The 23,201-nt window shown below is 34.9% G+C and overlaps 1 protein-coding gene across 5 annotated transcripts in view; it reads right to left on the reverse strand.

Moving 5' to 3' along the window:
- Positions 1 to 23,201, reverse strand: part of PACRG (parkin coregulated) — a 257,202-nt gene that overhangs the window by 114,574 nt on the left and 119,427 nt on the right. The window lies entirely within an intron of this gene.

Below are 23,201 nucleotides of genomic sequence, written 5' to 3' on the forward strand. Positions count from 1 at the left end.
CATACACTCAGGATAGCCATCGAGAACCACAGGTTGTTTGCTTTCAGCCTGTCAAAGCTCTGAATACAGCTAAAAATGACTCAACAGGAAAGCACTTTCTCTGAACAGAATATGATCCTCAAAATCACTTGGAGATCAATCCACTTTGTTAGGCATCCACTTCCATCTTTAAAACACTGCTTAGCTGTTACCCTATTTTTCCAGTGGGATTATATTTTGGAATTGGGTAGATGCTTCCTCCTTCACACCTAAAAAGCTTTGTCACATAGACCAAGCTGAAGTTCCAAATTTCCTAAAAAAAATTTGTCAGGTTAAGCAAACAAATACCCACCCCTTGATTTGGGGCCAGTAATCACATTCTTACTTGAACTGTGGAAGAAAAGTCTGAAATAAAGCAGCCAAGAACTGAACTTGGGGTTTACATTTCTCGGGTAAATCCCATAGTCAGCAAGCAGCAGACATACATTCTCTGTTTGCAACCTTGGTTCATTTTCCTCCCTGCTTGACTCTGAGCAGATCTGAATCCTGTTCCTGCGCTTAGCTATGGACTGACTTGACTGCTTCAATCTTTCATGTTGAAACCGATCCATCCATGATAAGTGAAAATTAATTGGAACAGATACTTGAAAGTAAGTCCTTTACATTTGCTGCAAGCATCTCACTACTGGCAGACGTAGTGCCAATTACATACTTACAGTCTCACATGCACTGGTTGTTAATCTCTTATAGTAGACTAAAAAGAACGATTGTGTAATACCTATTCACCCATGTGAATTAAATCAAGTCCCTGTAATGAACCATGCAGAAGAAGGAACAAATGAAACCCACGTTTCCTATTTTCACACCATATGTGACGCCTTCTCTGTAATTTTTGCTCATTGGCTTTTTGTTTCACAAGGGAAAAGGCCTTTATCAAATGCCTTTACGGCCAAATATCACAGGGTCAGTTAGTGAGAAAGTTAAAAAATAACTATACGAAGCAACCATGTATGAAGATCTTTACAAAACAAGAATCAGAAGATATTTAAATTCCTAAATTGATGGGATTTGTATTTCTTGAGGATATTCAGCGTGCTGTGGACAATACTTGTGAGATGGTAAAAGAGGTCTGCCCCCAAAGTCACTGAGAACAGAAGACAGTAATATAGCAACTACAAAGTTCTGATGACAAGCCTAAGTCAGAGGTCAAATTGTTCACTACAGCAAGAAACCTGTATCAGGTAAGAAGTGGCCAGGCAGTCAAAAAATCATTGACAAAAAAGCAGGACCAAGAAGCAGCAATTTTTTCCTGTTTTCTGTCAATAGGACAATAAGACATCTTTCAATATTTTTCTTTTTAACTTTTAATTTGTAGTTTATAAGATTATTAGATTGCATTTTTTGTTATTTAATGTTCTTGTTGCAGAAAATAGAAAACAAAACCTACAGCATCTACTTTTGTCTGGGGAAAGCTTTAGATGTGAAAAAGAGAGATACAGTTAGCAATGGGTGGGGTTTTTTTTAAACTGGGGGGGGAGTTTCAGAAGGAAAACCACCTTCATCACTTTATGTCTTTTTTTTTTTTTTTTTTTTAGAATCCATTCTTTGCATAGATTTTTGACAACTCTTGCAAAATTACAAACTATTTCCATGGAATAATGTCCTTGATGGATACACATCCATGTTAGATTACTGAATCAGGATTTGCAACTATTTTGCTCAAAACACATACTAGAATCTCTCATTTCTTTTCTCCCACTCTTCACTAATATCTCCTCTAACTGTATCTACCAGTTATCTTTCTTCTCAAAGATGTGATATTTCTGATACTCTGATCAATTTTTCTCAGCTGTTCTTTGCCCTTGAAATATGTTTTTTTCTGTTTCAGATATAAAGAAAGCTTACGTGTTCAAACTCTTGTCAATGTTTTTCAGTGATAATAATGGGTCAATAAAAGATATTACCTTTATCTACCAACTCTGTCTTATGGTTATACATTACATATACATAGGAATGATATATTAACTTTAAGGTCAATATGATTTCTGGGTTTAAAACCAGATCTGATTTTTCAACATACATATGACACAAAAGCTTTATTATGAAAAAAAAAAACCTTCTACAAAATATAGGTATGACAAGCTGTAGATCATAAAGCATTTATGTGTACGCCTCACTTCTCAATTAGTTCCAAAGCCATAAGTGGTTGGCGACTGGCATGGCTCTGAAAAGGACTCTGATTTCTAACTCATTTCTTGAAATGTCAGCTGTCCAAGCATGCAGACAATTTTTACTTAGCATTTTGTGCTCTATAAAAACTCCCACAATATGGAAGCCAGAAATATTTTGCCTTACATTCTATGGTATGAAACCCTTTCCTTCTGTGTTTACTATTTAGCTTTTAAAAGTGGCTATTATACAGCTGTTCAGAGAAAAATGTGATTTTTCTGTTTACGCCCACAAAATTCTTTTGTTTTTAACATCCACCCACAAAAAATGCTGATTAAAGCTCAAATTCTTGGCAAAACTTGTCCACATCTGACAATAATGCTGCAACTATGGATTTTAAGAAGAAATCTCACAATAATTATTATGAACTTCTATACTAGTGGTTTGTAAGTTGTAAGAACCCAGCGTCTGAATTTTCAGTAAATAGGCCAATTAATAAAAGTATGATCACACAAGAAAAACAACTGTATTATAATCAGTAAAATCTTCTGTTTCATGAAACTTCCATGCTACTTATGTATACTACAAGCTCCCTAGTTGAAAAAAAAAAAACAATATACAGTTTATAATTGTTGTTTTATCAATATGTATAACCAATGCACAAGACGGGAGGAAACTAATACAGTATCACAGTTAATTTGTTCAGCAGAAAATCTGTTCCTATGAAGCAGCTCATAGTGAGAGGTAAGTCTGCTGAGATAATGAAAACCCAGATAAAGAGTCTAGGCTCTAAATAGTAAAAATAAGCTTCATGGCTGATCTGCCTGTTAGATGAAGAAAGAAGCTATTTGAGAGAACTTAAGGTATGGAAGTTTGACAATAAGGATGTCATTGGCCTTTTTTAAATAATCATAGTTAAAGTAATCTGATAATCTATAAGGCAAACCTGAGTTTTAGAAGGTAGTGTTTAAGATACATCTCATTTCACACAACTGATTACATAATACTATATGTCTTTGATGATATGATTATCCAAAAATTGGATTTGATCTCCTAAAAACATTGTACCTAACTTTTTATGTACTCATTTAACATCTTTATCTAAGGCATTAAAATTAGGTATAGCAAAAGAAACTCTGGAATTGTTGGCTTGATAAGGACAAACAGGAGTTTTTGTAAGGATTGTAAAGATTTTCTAAGGATTCTTTGGTAAAATAATAGCTCCTTTTAAGATTTGTTTTCCATTCTATACCAGGCATTTCTTCCCTGTTTTCTAGATTAATGGAAAGAGAAAAGAAGAAACATTCTTGAATAGTCCCAGTTTTGAACTTCCTTTCTGATTTTATATCCAAGATTTCTTTAAACCTTCTTTCAAGGTTTCTCTTTTTCTTCCAATATCCTCTACCTGTAGTCAAAATGAAACCTGTGCACTTCACAGTTTTTGTTTTTTTGCTTTTAGTATATTTGTCTCTTGATTCATAATGGGATGTCAGTTTTAATCTTCACTATGGAGCAAGTAATGCTCACTAGTATTTTCTAGACTTGATTAGATGGAGTTTTTAATATGGTAACTTTGCTTATGGTACTTATGGTTCAAAGCTCAATTCTGCTGTTGCATTTAGTCTCTACAAGTTTTAAAGCAAGAAATCATTCTCTTTTTAGTCTGCTGTATTTCACTTTTCAGTACATACTACACAGATTTATACTACTAAGATTCTCTATTGAAAGAGTTTTAGTTTAATTTATTACTTGTGTCCTATTGAAAAAAAAAGAGGGAAATTGTACCTGTATTTTGCATTCTGCAATGAAATGATAGAATACTTATCTTAAAAGAAGTGGAAGACTATCAAACTCAAAGAGAAACAGATAATGGCAAGGGAGAAACTAGGTAAACACCCCAACATAAACCTTTTAATTTAGTCAAACTGAATGTAGAACCTTTTTAACATATTCTGTAGATCCTTAACTTCCCACAATAAGTTACATGACAAAAGACAATATTTGCCTCCCATGCATAAATTAAAAGAAGCAATAATAAGAAATGTTTTTGGAGTCTTACTGTACTGGCTATCTGAATTTAGCTCTGAAATATCACTTTATGTTAAAAAAACCACAGAAATGTTACATAGATAATAATTTTGAATTTACTGCATGCCCTATTACCTCCATGTTAGTTACAAGAGCAATGCTCTCATCAGTAAAAACAGTTGAGAAAAGCTAGGGAGAGGTATTGTTCTATTATATTTTATATAGCAAGATATAATTCAATTTTCCATAGTATTCTCTGTATCTTGATGTCCTATTGCTCTTTTAAATGAAGTTGGAACACAGTAACTTTTAAGTCTGAGAACACTGAAGAGGAGTATGTAAGAAGGTTCCCAGCTATGATGCGCACCTTAAAGTGAATGTAGTTCTAAGCTCTTTTCTCTTTTTCATTTTAGGGGCACATAATTGATGATTATTTTCTAGCTATTATTCTTATCTGCACAGTGAGGTTCCTTCTACATATAGCTCCAAAATGAAGCAATGCAACTCTTTATACCTGCAGGCTAATTGCCTCATTTGCCTCTCTCCCTCATTTTTCCACCACTTTCTCTCAGGTGACACTGCTGCCTAACCTATGTGGATTCTTTTCAAATTATGGGGAAACACTCATAATAAAATGCATCCACTTACTTTTGGCTCATGCTTGATATGTATGAATGAGAAGCATGACTAAAACAGAACTGGTTTGATCAAAATTGTTTGGCAATATGGCAAAACCAGTCTTTTCATAATCTACTGTAAGCAACAATGTTTAGAACTAGATATGATCAAGACCTCTGCAACGTTATGGAAAATCAAATACTCAAATTTGTGTCATTACAGCAGACACACTCCACAGATAGTATTTGGAGAACAATTGCTACTAGCAATGGTGATAGTCCTGCGTATGATAACCAAAACATTTTCTTTTCAATTGCCACAACTGAAGGTGACAATCTAATCTTATTAGGGTTACAGAGGTGAGGAAAATTAATAGTCAACAAGAGGGTCACATTATTCCCTAAGTAACTAGAGGATCAATGATTGTGTGAGAAATGGGGGCAAGGAGAAGGAAGATACAAATTTGGTAAATCCCTACCCAGTTAGAGAGAGGGTAATACACCAACCTGAAATCTCTTCCTATAAATGCAACCTAAGAATTTTTATTTAGGAAATGGATTCTCAGCTACATGTGTGAATCTCTAACAGTCTGTTAGCTATGCCATCCAGAAGATAATCTAGGACATTTCTGGGGGGAGGGGATTCTCCCCTTGCATTTTCATAAATATTTTTAATTGTACTGCCTGGATTTAGATTTTATAAATACACACTTCACTGATAATACAGAGCAGGCAGGTCTTGCCAATATAGAGGAGGGTCAGCGAATCATGCAGGAAAAAACAGGATGACAAAAAAAAAGTGGATTATGAGATATAGGCCTTATAGTATGACATGCAGTGTTAAAGTGACAGGCTAATAGCAAGGATTTCTGCTACAGTATAGGAGTTCATCAGTGTGATATAGTAAGACAGGAAAAAGAGTTGAGCAGACTAATTAATCATTATGAGCCACGATTATGATACAGATATGAAAAGGGCAAATATTATTTAAAAGGTATGAGATATTTCTCGTGTAGATAGGAAAGCATTAACGCTACTACACCAGGCAGTTGTGAGAGCTCACCTGTTACTATCATCAATTTGCCCTAATATAAAATATCCAGATTTTATACCTATTAAATCTTCATTGGAAAGACAGGGACAAACTGATACATAGGAATACCCCAAACCGAAAAAAATAAAGGAAATTAAGTGTTAACTTGTTCTTATTTATTTGGATTCTCATCACATTAGATTATCTGAGTCACCTGATTTCTAAAAAAGCATGTAAAATATACTATTCTTCTAATACAACAAATAGCTGTAGACTATGCTTAAAGGATTGCTTTCTTTTAATTTATGGGAAGCATTATAAATAGAAGATGAATGCACCCTGAGAAAAGTGCTCTGTAAACATGGCCCTGACAAATGTGGAACGTACTCGAGAATTGTTTGTGTGAAGCAAATAATGGACCACACGATAACCTCAGTGGCAGACAAAAGTCTCTCCACTACTTCAGAAGGTATGCTTATATAGTTACATTCTTATTGCTGCTCAAAGACTTGCTGACACCTTGTTAGACACACCCAGTTGTTCCATTTTTTTTCCTTACATGATTTATTAATATGTTGTATGATTTCCACAAGCACAATAATGTGAAACTTTAGACTAAGATAGAGAGGCATTACCTCTCTACATTTTGCTAATCTCTCTCATATGCAATTGCCTAATATGAGCATTACATGATGTGTAAAGATAATTTGCACTTATAATAGCCCTGCAATATTATATGTATTATATACACCTACTTTGAGAGGTGAATGGGAATTAATGACTCCTCAGGGGTCCATAGACCTGTGGTACATTAAGTTCTACCCTCAGCTGCACCATCTGAGAGATCCCCCGCAGCTGCACTTAGGCACCAGCCAGATGCAGAGGACAAACTCTGTTCCTTCACTACAGAACATGCAAAGGATTATCATTGTGAAGAAGCAACTTTCGATTTTGCAGACACTTAATTAGACAGCAGTGGGCACCTCTTCTCCGAAAAGGAAAGCGAAGAGGATAATACTGTCCCAGTAACAGGCAAGGGGAGGAGGCTAAGTAGAGATTAAACCAGCCCTCTGCAAGGCAGAGTTTGAAGGCAGAAGGACAATAAGGAGGTGGCTGCAAGACTCTCCCACTACCTTTTTGAGGAAGACATATCGTTCTTCATTTATCTACTTTGTGCAATATGGAGTTCATTTTTAACTTTATTGGAAGAAGAGTGGGCCAGTTTGTCCATCCCAGCAAAACACATACAATGCAGTATGTCAGTATAGAACTAATTTAAAATTGACTTTTTGGAAAAAATATTCACCTTTTGCTGAAAAAATGTTTGCTACTGTTTTAATAAGATGAAACCTAACACTCGTTATTTTTCAAGAATTAATTGCGAAAGTAAATCAGGGAATAGTGTCAACTGATGCTATCCCATTCAGAAAGCTAGTGGCCAAGTAATTGTTTTCTTTTTTTTGGCATTTATTTCCTTTCTCTTCACCAATTATTCATGCAAAGCTGTCTGTCAAATTAACTTGAAATTCTTTGGTTTTAATAAAAATAACACAAACCAGAAAAATTAGAAATAAACAGGAACATTGGGACAAAGGCACATAGAAAAAAGTGTCTGGGGAAAAGTTAAAAACAACTATCTGAAGATTTATTTTGTTTTAATAATTAAACCATAGCACAAAATACCAGAAAACCTTCTACAATATAATGCACAACTACAGCTGTCCATCCATCCAATTTTGTCATAAGTTTCAGACATACACATAGTAAAAAACTGGCAGTTTTATGGCTTCAGAAATTGTAGAAGCTTATAAAACATGTCATTAAACATTATCATTTGCATTTCCACACACAATAATTTTTAAAAATATAATAAAAATGACAAAACCAAATGGCTCAAAGGCAAATTAGAATAGTGATTTTTCTACATTAAGAGCATTCTATGAGGCTGTTCCTATCAGCTTCTGACTCTTGACATTTATCTCTAGGCAGGAAAGTGGGCAGAATGGCCATAATAAATAGAATAAAACAGTAGTACTGTGTTCACTCTCCCCAACAGAAAAGAAGAAGAAATATTTCTTCAAATGATTTGAGTCTACACTAATATCTTACTTTGGAGAGCTTACGCAATTTCAAAGTTGTTCCAAACAGGGAATAGTTGCATTTTGCAACAAAAGCAAATGTGCAGCAAATGCGTTTCTGTATATAAACGTGATTAAGCTATTTATTTTTTTAAGTCTTTCCCTTTGTTCCTTTATTTTTGGCAAAGTAAAGGGGTTACTGATGGTTCCCTACAGGAATAGACATGTTATAGTCTTGCTCACAAATTCAAAAAATGTGTTGCCATGGGGGATTTCTGAGCATTGTCAGAGGAAAAAAGTATCATACCTATCATACACCTGTTCCAGTCTGCAAGTTTTTAGGTTTTATTCCTATACCACCAACACTGGAAAAATTTCTCCCTCACATTTTATTAATCTCCAAAGGTGTAACTGTATATTTGTGGATAACATTATTATTAAGCAAGGAAAACTGTACAAAACAGGAAGGAAGACATAGTCCACAGTCTATTCATTTGTTTCTGGTTATACAGTTAATCTTATTGATTTCACACAGCAATTGGATAATTGTCCTAATGAGAACAACCTACTTTTCAGGTTGATTTTTTAAAAATAATCTATACTTCTCAGAAGTATAATCAGCGTCCTATATGCACAAGAGCCCAGTGACTTAACTGGTTGTCTCGTAGGTTTAGCAAGACCTGAGAAGCTGGTTTACAACACTAAGTTAAAGGGTTTATATGTCTCTTGCCCTTATGAAACAGGCTTGCTAGACACAGAGCAGAAATCTGTCGACTGTACTCTGCAGATTCAGCTTGTTGAAAGCAATCTAAAGCACAGTTTTAAGAGTTAACAAAATAATAGATAAAGGATATCTGGCTCTGTAGATATTGAATTAGGATTTCAAAAAGCTTTCAATAGAGTCCTTTTCAGGAGGTTATTAAGTTAGTAGCCACAGGAGGCAAAATGAAGTCCTTTCATGAATTAAAAGCTGGTTTCAGTAGAAGCAGCAGAAAGGCTAATGGTGGAGTGCCCTGGGGATTAGCAGAAATGATGCTGCATAGTATATTATCACAGGCCACAACAATTTTAAATTAAAAGTATTACTCAGAATGATAGAAATTATGGTATATTGCAAAGAATTTAAACTGGTTGGCGAAATGATTTAGCAATGTGATAAAGATAGAATGCAAAATAGAAAAGTTAAAACTATAAATTACTTTTGCAACTTATAATGCTGCATTTTCTGGTAATTGCCTTGATTACTATTAAGGCCAAATGATGCTGATAACTATGCAAACATATAGGAAAGGTGGTTCTTATTTCAAAGACTTGCAGTTAACAGTATGGTTTGATTTGTAAAAAGCCCCGTCTGAGGCAAAGGTCAACAACATAGGCAGTATTAAGAAAGATTACTTTCTAATATGGGTACTTGCTTGAATAAAAGTTTCTAAAGCCATGAAAAAAAATGAACAATTTTTTAAATTTAGTTTTTGTGATACTCTTTCCTAACTGCTACCACCTTGAATCTTCTGGAAGCCATAAAACATTCTGAATTGTGGAACACCATTTTGTAAGATGACTTAAAGTGATACAGACAGTGCCAGCCAAGGAAAGATGATAAAGATTTTTATGGACTCTAGTAACACAATCTTCTCCAAGAGCTTCAGGGGAGAGGTTCATTAAGTTCATATAAAAAATTAGGCTTATTCAGGAGGAAAGTAAGAACAGTGAAAACAGTTCTCTGTCTCTAGGTCCGGAGCTGCCCTTATGAGACTTGCTCTCTGCTTGCTCTGTCTGTAGGATGAATCCTACCTTGTCTGTTCTCCTCTCTGAGGGGAGCATTCCAGGAGGAAGGTGTTTGCCACAGAAGGTCAGGTCATCCTCTGGTGACTCATTCTGGTCTATTAATGCCATATTGGCGCTGCAATGTGCCACATCATTGGCCTACTTAGGAGTTCTTGACTGGAGGTAAATAAAAGTTTCTGCTCACTGAACAGAATTATCTGAGCTGTCACAAAGAGGACTGCTCCTCATAGAAGGTTGGTGGGCAACTTCACCCCTTTTTGGATGAATTTAAGTTTGCTACTTTTGATTATACCCCTTCCACGATTAATCCAATGGACACACAGAAGCTGAGATCTACAATGTTTTAAAAGAATATAGTAAAATCTAAATGATTTATAGTATGGATTCAGATGAGGGAATAATTTGTCACAGCAAATTGTGTTACATAAAATATGGCAAAGCAAGTCATTACTGTCAGCACATTTGATGAACTTACTTCTGAAAGGAAATCAACACAATATCAATTTAAAAAGCAAAACACTGACATCTAGTCAATCTCTCACCAGACTTAAACTATTCCATTTTAAAAATCAAGTCACAAATGTAAGTAAGATGCACAAACTACTGGACATTCCTCCACTTCCTAGAAGCCCTAGCATAGGGGTCCTAACTGAACTTTATTTTCATACTGATTAAGCTTAATTAAAGAATAAATATGTGTACAGGTGACACAATTACTCAGGACTTCTAACTGTAAATCTCTAGAGCTAATATAACTAAGTAACAAACTAAATTTCAACTGAATTCAAGAAACTGTTTAGTTTGCACCCAGCACATTTTGTTCAGTATATGTATTTTAATGGTATTTCATGTAAAAAGGCATCACAGTAATATTTAATACTATTTAGGATATTATATATGGTGGAATGTACAAAACCACTTGTTTTTCATGAGGGTGGATACGGTTACTCCACTAACTGGAATATTTTAAGATGTGCATGCCTCTTTAACATCTGAATTCTTCACTTTCCTGGAATAGATTATAGACACTAGAAAAAACGCATTTCCAGCAAGGTGAAGTCAAGCATACATAAAAAGTGTCTGACCTACCTTGTGGCTTCTTCAGAGCCACAGGAACTAGATTAAGCTCTGTACTGATTAACAGGATCTTTTAAAGGGGGAAACTTTGGTTAAACCCTTACTGATGTTTAAGACTAAGGGATTTTCAGAAAGTACCAAGAAGCTCTAAGGGGTCTATGGCATATGTTGACAAAGTAATTGCATAACTGATTGTCTTTTGACTGACAGCTCTTGAAAGTCATCCCCCAACTTTTAAAGTGATTTAGTGGTGCAGACATTTGGGAATCTCTTCCACCAGCCCAATAGCCTTGTTTGGTTCAATTTCCCACGTATGAAAATGACATTCCTCCCCAGGGAAGAGCAATGTCTGAACATTTCCAGATAACCATACAGAATCCAGAAAGATACTAAAATATATTGGTACAGTTACCATGAATGCTGTATATCTAGGCCAGGAACTCTTGCATCTCACCAACAAAGAAGTTATGCAATCAAATCTTCCTGAAACAAGTTGGAGAAAGCAGGGCCACAATGTGTGAATCTTCACTAACTTCAGGAATAATACAGAGGAAAACCAAAACATTCTCACTGTCTGTAAGTGTGTCTGAGAAGGAGCATGGACCAAGAGCAGTTTTGGAGCAGAGGAGTCTCTAAGAAGAACAGATTGACCACCAGAAATCCTTTGTCCCATGGCCTCCAAGAGTTCTGGAAGATGGCTCTGAAGTTACTTCACACTTTCCAGTCATGGTCTGGTGGAATGAAATACCTGAGACAATGTGCTAGCGATGCTGAAAGATCCCCAAAGGTAAACTGCAGACAGGTGAATCAAATACTAAACAAACAATTCCAGACATTGACGGAGCCTCAGAAATGGAAGGGAATACTGCACCATCTGCTGGCTGGTACTAAACTCTGGGAGGGTGCTGTCCTCTCTATTTAAAGAGCGAACTATGAAACAAGATAGCCAGCGTATTACTGTAAATTTCAAGGTCAGGTTTTGGAACAAAAAATCCTCCCCTTACAAAAATCACTGCTGTTCCAAATAAGTCGAAACTCAAGACTAGCACATAATTTTCAGAACTGATAACCTACAGCGTGACTAATAGAGGTTTGCACAAACTATATCTATACTTAAAACCAAAACAGGGCAGGAGGCATTCTCTGAGCCCGATGCACAGTAGTGTGGAAGAGATCATTTCTGTACAGCTAAATGCTTTGATGTACAAAACAGGGTGGTTGCCTTTAAATTGTATACTGTGAATAGTCTCAGTAGTTTCTTATCCAGAATCATGGATGAGCATTATCTAGGCATACCAGGGACTGTGCTAGCTGCGTACTTAACAGTGCTGTGTCAGTGCTCAAGGCCATACTATGACCCTGTTAGTTTTCTGGGATAAATGTGGAAGTTGGCATGACTTACGCAAAATAAGGTGGAGTGAAGAACATAAATACATTTGCAAAAAATAAATCAGTAGAAGTCTGCTTGCATAACTTCTTAGTATTATATTAAATATATCAAAGCATATATGAGAAAAATAGTTGGTGCAGATATATCACTCAAAACTACTAAGCAAGTTGAGTTGATTAGACAATATTACTCTCAAAAAGTTAAAAATAAACCCTGCTTTAGGAGGAGATTACAGTTGCTTGTGGCATCTGACATGGGTGTCTGTGAAATGAGTCACTGAACACAACCGTTACATTGATGGTGTCACTGAAAATGGCATTTCACAGTTGGAAAGAAGTCTTCAGATGACTTTCAGTCAATACATCCACATGACCTTCGCTGATTTTTTGGGGTATTGTATGTTGCCAACAAATTCAACAGAAACTTAAATATTGAAATTATTCATTTGCTTCTTTGTGGTATATTCATTTACCTGTGATAATTTATCTAGCTATAGCCATTTGGATTTTTATGCAAAATGCCATGCCAGCCCAAACAGAAGTTTTCCTCGAATATTGGATACAATATTAGTGTTATGATGACTGAGTACACTCATACCAATCAGATAATTCAACAATCAGATTTGGTGCCCATAACAAATATACTAAGGTATAAAAAATATGGCACTTCAAAGGGGCCAGCTGTTGATCAAACACTGACTTAAGACATTGAATCTAGAAACGCTTCCCCATATAGTTCTGGTTGCTTTATTAAGCATTTATTTGCTTTTTCAAGAAAACCTTTTTCTAAACTGTATTAATTTCACCAAGATAGAATAAGTCCCTGGAAGGAAGGAGTAGTTTTGGAGAAATCTAGATGGAAAATATTAAAATGTACTGCAATACCCAAGGCTTTATTTTGTTGGGTTAGAAAAGTTAGAGACAAAATTGTCTTTGAAATTTAAAATATAAAAAATTTCTGTAATGTGGGTAAACCCAATTGTCATTTGCCTAAGTTCAAGTGAAATTTCTTACAGTAAAATGTGTTATTCTTACTTAGCAACTGAATGAGTTGGTAAAGGATTATTCTCTAATTAAAACCATGACTAGCAACCCTACTTTAAATGTCAGAGTATGGGTCTTTTTCCCTTTCACATAATACATTTTATGTTCTTTAATTATACTTCCTTTGTTTCAATGCTAAATTTATCTTGAAAATTTATATTCACACACCTTGTAATGCTGAAAATGTATAGTTTTAAGCATTCTTAATTTCTTGCTAATGGAGTCCAAATTATTGAGAGTCTAGATAAATTTAAGAAGGAAAATTAAGGTTAAAATTTATGCTTATTATTATAAGGTAATATATGTCATGTACGTATTTAGAAAGCATAAAATATTGTAAGGCATGCCATTTTACATTCTCTGTTCTGTGTAACTGATGTACACATCAGATAGCTTTGTTTATATTGTATTAGTGCATTTTTCCACTTTAAGAGTTCTCTTTAATACTTGAAACAACAAAGAAACAATTCCAAATTCTTTTCCAAAGTTCTCAGAATCCTTCCTACATTTTGTGGATCTACTTTGTAGGCATATCTATAGCCTTTATGGAAATCAGTAAAATATTCTTTTTCAAATATATGTACTCTAAGATCTGAACATACTGCAGATATTGTGGCAGTGGTTGCCAATAAAAAATCCTAACATACAGACATGATTGGACAATGAATTGAAGATAAGATAATAATATTTTGAATACATAAACAATAACTATAACAATATTTTGAATTTGTATAGCAAACTTGAAAATTGTTCCTACTCAACTCCTTTCAAAAGCAGAAGCCATTAAGAAAACAGCTAAATCTTGCATTCTTAGCTCAAAATTAGACTTGTCCCCATAAAAAATGGGGATCATGTTTACAAAGATTATTTGCTATGATACCAATCTGCCACAGCAATGTTTTAAATTTGAATCATCCAGCATACTGACTCAAGAACTTTTTTAAAGCCTAGATTAATCTCTTCTGAAAATTATGGGAAAGGAAAAATTACCACAGAGGCTCAGATAAATAACAACAGTAGACTATGGCAATGATAGTTCTGGTTGATTTCTTACTTTCTTTGAAAGTAATAAAAAGCATAAACCAAAGACAAATTTGTGGGAAGTAAACTGAACTTAAGTAAAATAACTAATGGCAAAATGGTTGCTAGCACTATGCTTTATTATCTCTGCAAACCTCAAGAACTACATTATACAAAATCCAGTATCACACAGTACAGCAAGTCAGAGCGCATTTCACAGGATCATTGCCCAGTTCTTTGTCTTTTCTATTCAATTTACCAGTGAAAGATGAACTGTTTCTTCCAGTGTGTTGCAAATTGAATTTGAAACAAGCAGGTTTTTAAAATACAGGACATAGGACATGGGGTAATGGCTTTAAACTGAAGAGGGTAGATTTAGATTAGATGTAAAGATGAAATTCCTCACTGTGAGGGTGATGAGGCACTGGAACAGGTTGCCCAGAGAGGCTGTGGATGCCCCATCCCTGGAAGTGTTCAAGGCCAGGTTGGATGGGGCTTTGAGCAACCTGGTCTAGTGGAAGGTGTCCCTGTCCATGGCAGGGCGGTTGGAACTAGATGGTCTTTAAGGTCCCTTCCAACCCAAACCGTTCTATGATGATTCTATGATATAGTTTTTACTAGATGAAATGACTTCAGGTCATCGGATTTGTAAACTGTCCTCGAAAAAAATACACCGAGCAGGTCAACAGATCATGTTGTATCTATCTGTAAGTTATAGTATTGATACACTTTCCACATATGTATCTTTATACATTTACTTAATAAGATTTTTGATTGATACTTTTAAAGGGTTTTGTTTTTAAGAGAGTTCCTAGATTCACTAGGAATGCTGTTCTGTTTTCACATTGACCAGAAGAATAAATGGCAATAAATTTTGCACAGAAAACTTGAGAAATCATGCTTATACAGATGATTTTTTTTTTCTAACACTCTGTTGGCCATAGCTATATTCATTCACAGTTAAATAGCATAGATAAATAAGTAGTATCAGTAAGTTGGACATAAAAATTAAATGGACTAAACCCTATGTCAAATATAAAGGAAAGATTACAAGCTTAAAAAAACCACCTACTTGGTTCCCAGGCCATATGAAATAAAACTATGTAATAGGGGGAGAAAGGAAGTTAATTAGGTAAAATAAGATCTTCCTTTGGTTTGGTTTACACTGTTTTGTGCCTAAGTCCTATATTGGATAAGTTTGTCATGTCAGTATTCACAGCTGATTTATAGTTGATATGGTTTTATGCCCAATTTAGAGTCATGTTATCAGTTCTCAGGTCCTACGTATTTTTATTTGTTAATAGGGTTGTAGCATTTGGCGTAGGCCTATTAATGCAATCATTCCTATGTAGTCTCTAAAGGGAAAAGAAAGTAACTTTGAAAAGCAGAAACCAACAACTAAGATCTGGTCATTACCTATTTAAATAATTTTTCTCAAATACAAACATCCAGAAGTCATTAAATCCTAACAATATAAATTCTGCAAATCCATGCAAAGTGTGTTCTTCTTTTTAAAGTAATCTTCTAAATAAAGTTAATGATAGTGGTAAAGACCTCTGACTAGCAAGGCAGGATCATTGAAACCGGTAGAAAAGCTCACTGCTACAGTAGAGATTCTAATGGACAGATAAAAAAGGTCTCAGGACGGAAGTAAACAACCAAAGATAGCTAAGAAATTAGAATTTTTATTTGAATACTGGGATATCCTAAATAGGTTTTCATACAGGAAATTAATGTGAGAGCTGAACTCCTCAAAAATAGATGCAAATGCAAGAGAATTTGTCCATAGAGTTGTTCTAAATTCAGGCACTGCTAACATCATCAAGTGCAGAAGCTTCACAGATACTAGTTTTATTAATATCTCCTAATCAAACTATAGTCTGAACAAGGTGCAGTATAGTCAGACTGGGAAGAAATGGGTTAAAAATTATTCTTTGGAAAAATAGTTCAAAGGCAATACATAGGAGACTACACTATCACTAATCAATTTGAGTTGACTGAATTTGTAGATACACTGATCAGCTAAGCTAATATATTACAGAGTGGTTTTGCACAGTAGAGCTTGATAAGACACACTGCTGAAGTATAAATAGACTTCACTAATACAACGGGGATCTCAATTTTTTAGAAGCTTCAGTAGACGACGATCATGCAATGAAAAAATTCCTTGTGCTTTTTCTTCCACTGACCTATTTCCTTAGCAATTACTGTAACATGGTGTGTTTGCCATGCAGGAGGAATTCTGTACTCATTTTAGAGAAAAAACAAAAAAAATAAAAAAGCAGACAGGCTACCATGGTCTGAGTCCCAAAGCAGTAGCATTACACTTGGGCTTTAAACACCCAAGATATCCTATTGTCTGCTTAGCTACCAAAATAGTGCTATGTGATGCAGAAAAATGCAAATTATGATCCATTTTTTTAACCATTAAACAACTATTTTCAATATTGGTGTATTTTATTAAAAAGTGACTAAATTTTTTGCATAGCTATATCAATTTGTACACTGTTGTAATGTTACTTCAGTAACTTAATTTGCTGTCTGGAAGATGCAGTGAAATAAGTGGGTGAGTCAGTGATAGATTTTTCTACATGAATCTCTCTTTGGACTAAGCTGAGGCATTTGCCCAAACCAGTATATTGCATTGGGGCAGAAAATTAATTTTGCTGTGTCACAAGCTAAAGACAAAAGCTTGTCACTACAATTTTTTCACAGATTTTCTTTTTTGGGAGCATGTTTTATATGTCAATGCGATCTTACTTGTCACCTTACTACAGTAAGCTTCCAGGCTGCTTGCAAGCTCAGTTAAGATTGAAATGTACTATAAAGGCTAACATAAACTTATATTTATATGAAATGTAATATAAATCCAAAAAGTGGAATAATAAATAAGAAGGAAAATTGAATCTGATAAAGATTTATATTAATAGCTGTCAAATGGGCTGTGGAAAGTAACCTTGAAAACAGGGTGCATAGACATTGGTGGAACACCTGGAAAACCTATGACAATATTCTTTTTTATTATTTCCCATACCATCATTAATTATCAGTTATGCCTAACGATACCTCAAAAGCTACACAATTATCCAAATTTCTGCAGGAATCCAACAAAATTTTAAGCAGGTAATTGCTCAACATCCTCTTAATCAATTTTTTAAAAGAGTAACAAATGTTTTCATTATTTGAATAATCCAAATTATATTTGATAGACCATGCAGTGGCTGCTACAGTAGTTACAGCTTTGTTCCTATAATATGAAATTCAGTAAAATCAATTAAACCTTATAACAACTTCATCTGATCATACCAGACAAGCATTCAAGTTGAATATTCTCATAGAATAGTGAACACTAAAAATAATTAAACATATTGAGATTTAAGTGATCATAATAAAATTTCAGACTTAATACTCTGTTAAGGTTGATGTTTCTGTTTTTATGTCCCATGGCATTATTATCTTTATAACAAAAGATTTCTTCTTAAGAATACCTAAGGAGACCGAAATAAGTTTTTTAATATTTAGATACCAAATTTCCAGTGTAAAAAACATATTCTATTCCACTTGAATAGTTGAAAATTATCTCATATCATATGCAAGGTCTGGAATTTCAGTGGAGAATTAGGGGACATGATGTTAGGGCAATTCTCTACGGGAAATGGGACAGAAGCTTGGGGGTTTTATAACTGAGCCACTAGTTCAAGCTTCAATAGTCATCTGTGCAAATTCAGCTGATGTTCCTAGTTCATCATCACAAGTAAAGTGAACTTGTCTGGCAGTCAAAGGATGATAAGTATTGACCTATCATTTCAGAGAATGAATTTACTTTCTACAATCAGAGGCCATGTCTCCATTTCAGATAAAGGTAGAATGGTTAGGGAGTTTGGCACACACTGTAACCCCAAAGACACTTATTTGTGCACATGAGCTCTGTGAAGAGGAAGGAGACAGTGGAAAAAATGGAAAAAGAGGAAGTGATAACAGTTAGCAGGTTTAAAAAAGAGAAAAGTAAATCTGCCATTCTGAGTCAGAGCAGCAACCATTCTCATGTCTCATACTGGCTAATACTGATACTTCAGAAGAATGAGCAAGAAATGCCTGTTAAAAGCATGCTTCTCTCCAACACTGATGAATGAAGCTGATAAGCAGGATGTGTGTATCTTTCAAATTTTCAAAATTTTATATAACCAACAATTAAAGTTCTGATTCTTGATATGAATAATTTCTTAGCCTCAGTATTTTCCTGTAAGGATACTTTTCATTGCATGAGGATTTCTTACACATGTGATCTTTTCTTAACTTCAAACTTGTAAACATTGTAGTTACTCTCACCGCTATTTAGAAGTACTTTGCCTGCCAGTGAAGTATGCCCTCAAATAAAAGTACAAGAGAGAAATTTCAGGCCTCTGACAGTAATACCCAATCCTTCAATTTCTAATCACCAGCCAAACTTAAGTTTTAAGGCCTGTCCAGTAACCACACTGAGGCTGTCACCAAGGTGTGGTTTAAATTGCATGTGAAACAAGAGCAGCTTCCAGCTCCTCAGTACTGGATAATTCTCAGCTACTTCCAGACTCCACGTTAGGGAGAAAGTATGAGGAAACGTACTGTTTTGCTCTTTCAAATTCCATCCTCCTTCAGAGGGAAAGGTACCTAAACAGAAAGGCTTGAAAGCATTCCTTGTAAAGCCAGGTGCCTCAATGTCCCAGGATATACTGTGGCAAGCTCCTATTTCACAGTTCAGAAATAACCTAAGATTGTACCATCATATTCATGGTAGTTTGGTTCAGTGACCAGTGAAGTCTATGGAAATCCTTGTTGATGGGTCAGAACCTAAGTCCTCAGCTTACTCCAAAGGCTCATTAGGTACACTAATTTTGAAACAATGGATTATTGTCATGTATTACCAAACTGATGAAGTATCCTGATGTACCAATTTCATGGTACAAAGGAGACAATTTTACACAAGCACTAGCTCCATCATGGTTCAGTCCGGGATCTTTTACTGAAAATGGTTATGGTGTCTAATAAATTTCATTTTGAGAGCTCTCACACTCTTTGTGAGACCAGAACAATAAGAACTCACGTTCCATCTTCCTCTGTTTGTGGCAAAACTGCCTGAGTAGGACTGGCTCTATCAGAACTAGCCTTTTGGAATCATTTAGCCAGGTCTAAGTTTCAGGTACAAAGTTTAAGCTCTGTTTTTTAATTAAACTCTGCATGGTTGATACTGCATTAATAAATACATTTACTCATTTGCATGAGAAGAGAAAATTCTTGAACAACTAATCCTTCTGAAGATAACAAGTGATAACATTGAAACGGAAGTGATTTCTATTATTTCATGTTTCCTTCACTTACAGTTTCCTTGACTTCCTGATCTCCTATGTGTTCTTGAAATGACAATTCTAAGTCTTTAAAAATAGCTCTTTCCATGTCACAGTGCTTTCAGCTCCCAGCAGTATTATTTTATCATTTTATCATGGGTATCAAAAGTATCTTAACTACCATGTTTAGGAGGTTAAAAAAAAAAAAAAGTCAAGGATTACTAAAATGTACATCTGGAGGCAAAACCAGCTGCTGCTGCTGCCTCATGTAACTTTGGTCAAATACATCCCAAGTAACCTCTGTCAAGAGAAACACTTATTGCTAACTTCTTCATAACCTTATAGGCTCCTAACATACAAGAGTATGCTTATCTTACAAAATGTATTTTGGGAATTTTGGGAAAAATATATTTCTTGCTGTCATGCCAAATGTATTCACTGCAATCACACTAACACTTCAGTTTTGAATTCAGACTTCCTGTCACCTTCAATATGCCAAAACATTGCTGTTTAGGTGTAACACACAGTAAAGAAGACACTCACCAGAAAAAAACAGAAAACACAAAACAGAAAAGGGGAATTAACAAACTATCTGTTTGGTGGTAGGGTAGATTTTATATTACAGACAGACAGACAGCAAAAAAAGCCATACTTAATCCATCAGTTTGCAAACGAAACAAAAAATAACTATAACATCTATCTACACCAAAGGGTAAGTTATCAAAAAAAGCTTCTCATTAGTTGTCAGCTCAGAGTAACTTCAAAAGCAGTCCCTGAGCATCCAATAATATCTTTCTCACAACTTCCTTATCTCTTACAAGCTGTTGTGATAGCTGAATCAAACCAGCATATCATGAAAACTGCTTTCTAACAAGGTAAATCAAAGGAATCACATGCGTCTGATCAGTTAAGTACTCCTTTTCAGATCATCACAACAGGTTAAGTTTATAACATGAAAAATATCATAGACAGAAAATCTACTTCTGTCACCTGAACCTGTTTTTTTTTACTGTAACAAACACCATGGAAATATATTAAAGATGATTTAAATATAAAATTCAAAACTTCAAACCTTTCTAACTGAATTGTGAGTTCACATTTCCACATTTAAATATTACATTTTGAAAGCAGAGTTAGGAAATTATCTCGGACTGTGCTTTCACTTTCTAGTTCTTTCCTGTGACATATTACTACTATCTGCATTCCTAGATTCTGCATTACTACTACCTGCATATGTTTCAGCATAGCATAAGATTTCTGTAACTTCAATATGCATTTGACAGTAAGCCTTTAAAGGTCGCAACAGTTTTAAAAATCAAGTGTTTTCTTTTAATTAGTATTAACAATGCTTGAAAGACACTTCTTTATTCACTGAAGAATCCATATTCTAGTAATTTAATGAGACTTTGTGACTGATATAAAAAGGTATTTGTATAATATGACCCTCTGTCACACAGGTCTGAGAAAAAAAATCCACTAAAAGGTAAGAGTAACTTTTGCAGTCATAATAGTCTATACCTGTAGTTACACTGTGTCCTACAATAACAAGTCCTAAAAGGCTTAAAAGAATCAAGAAAAAACCACATATATACACATATCCACAAGCTGTTTTCTTCAGCTGTTATTATGTTTAATAGTTTTAATATATTTTTTAACTCACAGTGAAGTTAAAGATGAGGTAATAGGTTGGATAAAGCCTTAGAAAAACTCTTCTTTTTAAGCTCTTCTAAGAAACTGTATGATCTCTGTGGAAGTAACAGCTTTTCAAAGTATCGTTTTGGGCAGAGTATGTTTCATGTTTGTGTGTGAATGAGGCAGGCCAGTTTTTGAAGGAGATAATAAACTTCTAGAAAAAGGGCAAAAACTCTGGTGTATATGTTCTAGGAGAAAGCTTGAAATTAGGCTTTTAGTGCAGAGCGAAGGCTAAAAAGCAGGTGTCGTGAATAGAAGCTGTTTCTAGTTGTTCAATTCCCCCACTGTTTAGGAAATCAGGCCTTCACACTTTCTTGTGAATAAACAAAATTGCATTAAAAAAGTGAGCTCCATTAACACTTTTTCCTCCTAGTTGGAAAGATGTGCAAAACCTTTAACTCTAGTTAATCAGTTTGGTCAGAAGACATAACAAACAAGTAATCTGTTTAACTAAAAAAGAATTATGTTATACATGACATGTAAATAGACTTGAAGAGGAACACAGTCAGGATACTCATAAGCAAATGAAATAGCCCAGGGGTTATTTTCACAGTCATATAACACCATACTGTCATGCAATATACTTATCAAAGGATTCATATGAATTCAAGCTGAAGAGATACAATAAATCTTTGAGTAAGAAAATACAAAATGGTCCTTTATATTATGCACCATCTCTCATTTTAAGTCAGCTCTTCTCTGTATAGAAAATGTTTTTCCTGTCCAATCACCCCAGTGAAACCTTCCACTTTTTTTTTTTTTTAAATTCACATTTCTCAGGCTTGTATAATGCAAAGCCTTACTCAATAACTCTGAAAAGGAAACAACAACAACACCGGTTGATTTGGATCACTGCAATACCACAGAACAAATAACAGCTGGAAAAGATGGGCAGAAATAGGAAGTTTCTTCCAGCCAGCTTGAGTGGCCAGCCTCTGTCATTCTACAGAAATGATCCCCCAAAGCAGATTTATCTGGATCCAGGGCTAAACTTGGTGGGTGGTATGGTGGTGTGGTTGAATGTTTGTTCGTTTGTTTGTTTTGTGGCCAAACAGCAATTGGAGTGAACCAGGATACACTTAAAATCTAGAAAGCATATAAAAGATTTTCAAATTTTGCATTAACACTACTTGGATAGCATAATGGGACTAATTTTATCTTAATTGTGGCAGCTAAGAGTGAAAAAATCTACAAGACACATTAGAGGGAGCAGGCTTTACACTGAACAGTTTACAGCGCACTAACTAACATCCTATATTAACAAGCTGGGAAAATATAATGACAAACAGATGTGAAGGTTTTAGGGTTATATAGCCAGTTCTTTTTTTTTTCTCTCCAAGCATAAAATATGGTTATGTTTCTTCAGAGACATGTCAAATTCACAGCTCTTCAAGCTTTCTCTATAATAACTAACAATTACATTGACTTTAATTTCCCATTGCCTTATGAGATAGTGTCTACATTTTCCCAAGGAAATATACTTATCTAATGCAGTTTGTCTGGGTTACTTCTGAAAATACAGAAATATGCACTACAGAATAAAAGCTCCTTATGCAATGAAGATGTCATCTCTTTCTGTTTAAACTTGAATAATTGGCGTTCATTGGTGGGACGACAAGAGACAGAATAAGAGACAGCAAGGGCTGTCAGTCAAACACTCTTACAGTTCCAGGCAGGCAGTGAGACAGACAACTGATATGTGAGTCTAAGCACCACTCACTGAAAAATCTGCAGGTGACACAAAATTTAGCACTCCTAATCACTGTCTGCAATTTCACACAATTCAAGTTTTAGGTGGAACAGTGGACTTTGATGATGCTCTAACTGCCAAGAAATATTTAAAATCACTGAGAATATCCCACGGGCAATATTGTCTTTCATCTTTTCTTGTTCTAGGCTAAAGAAAACTCCTAGATTTTTTTCCTCCTAAAATACACTTGATATACCCTCACCCATTTCAGTA

This window comes from Haliaeetus albicilla, chromosome 7 (genome assembly GCF_947461875.1).
Source record: "Haliaeetus albicilla chromosome 7, bHalAlb1.1, whole genome shotgun sequence".
NCBI lineage: Eukaryota > Metazoa > Chordata > Aves > Accipitriformes > Accipitridae > Haliaeetus > Haliaeetus albicilla.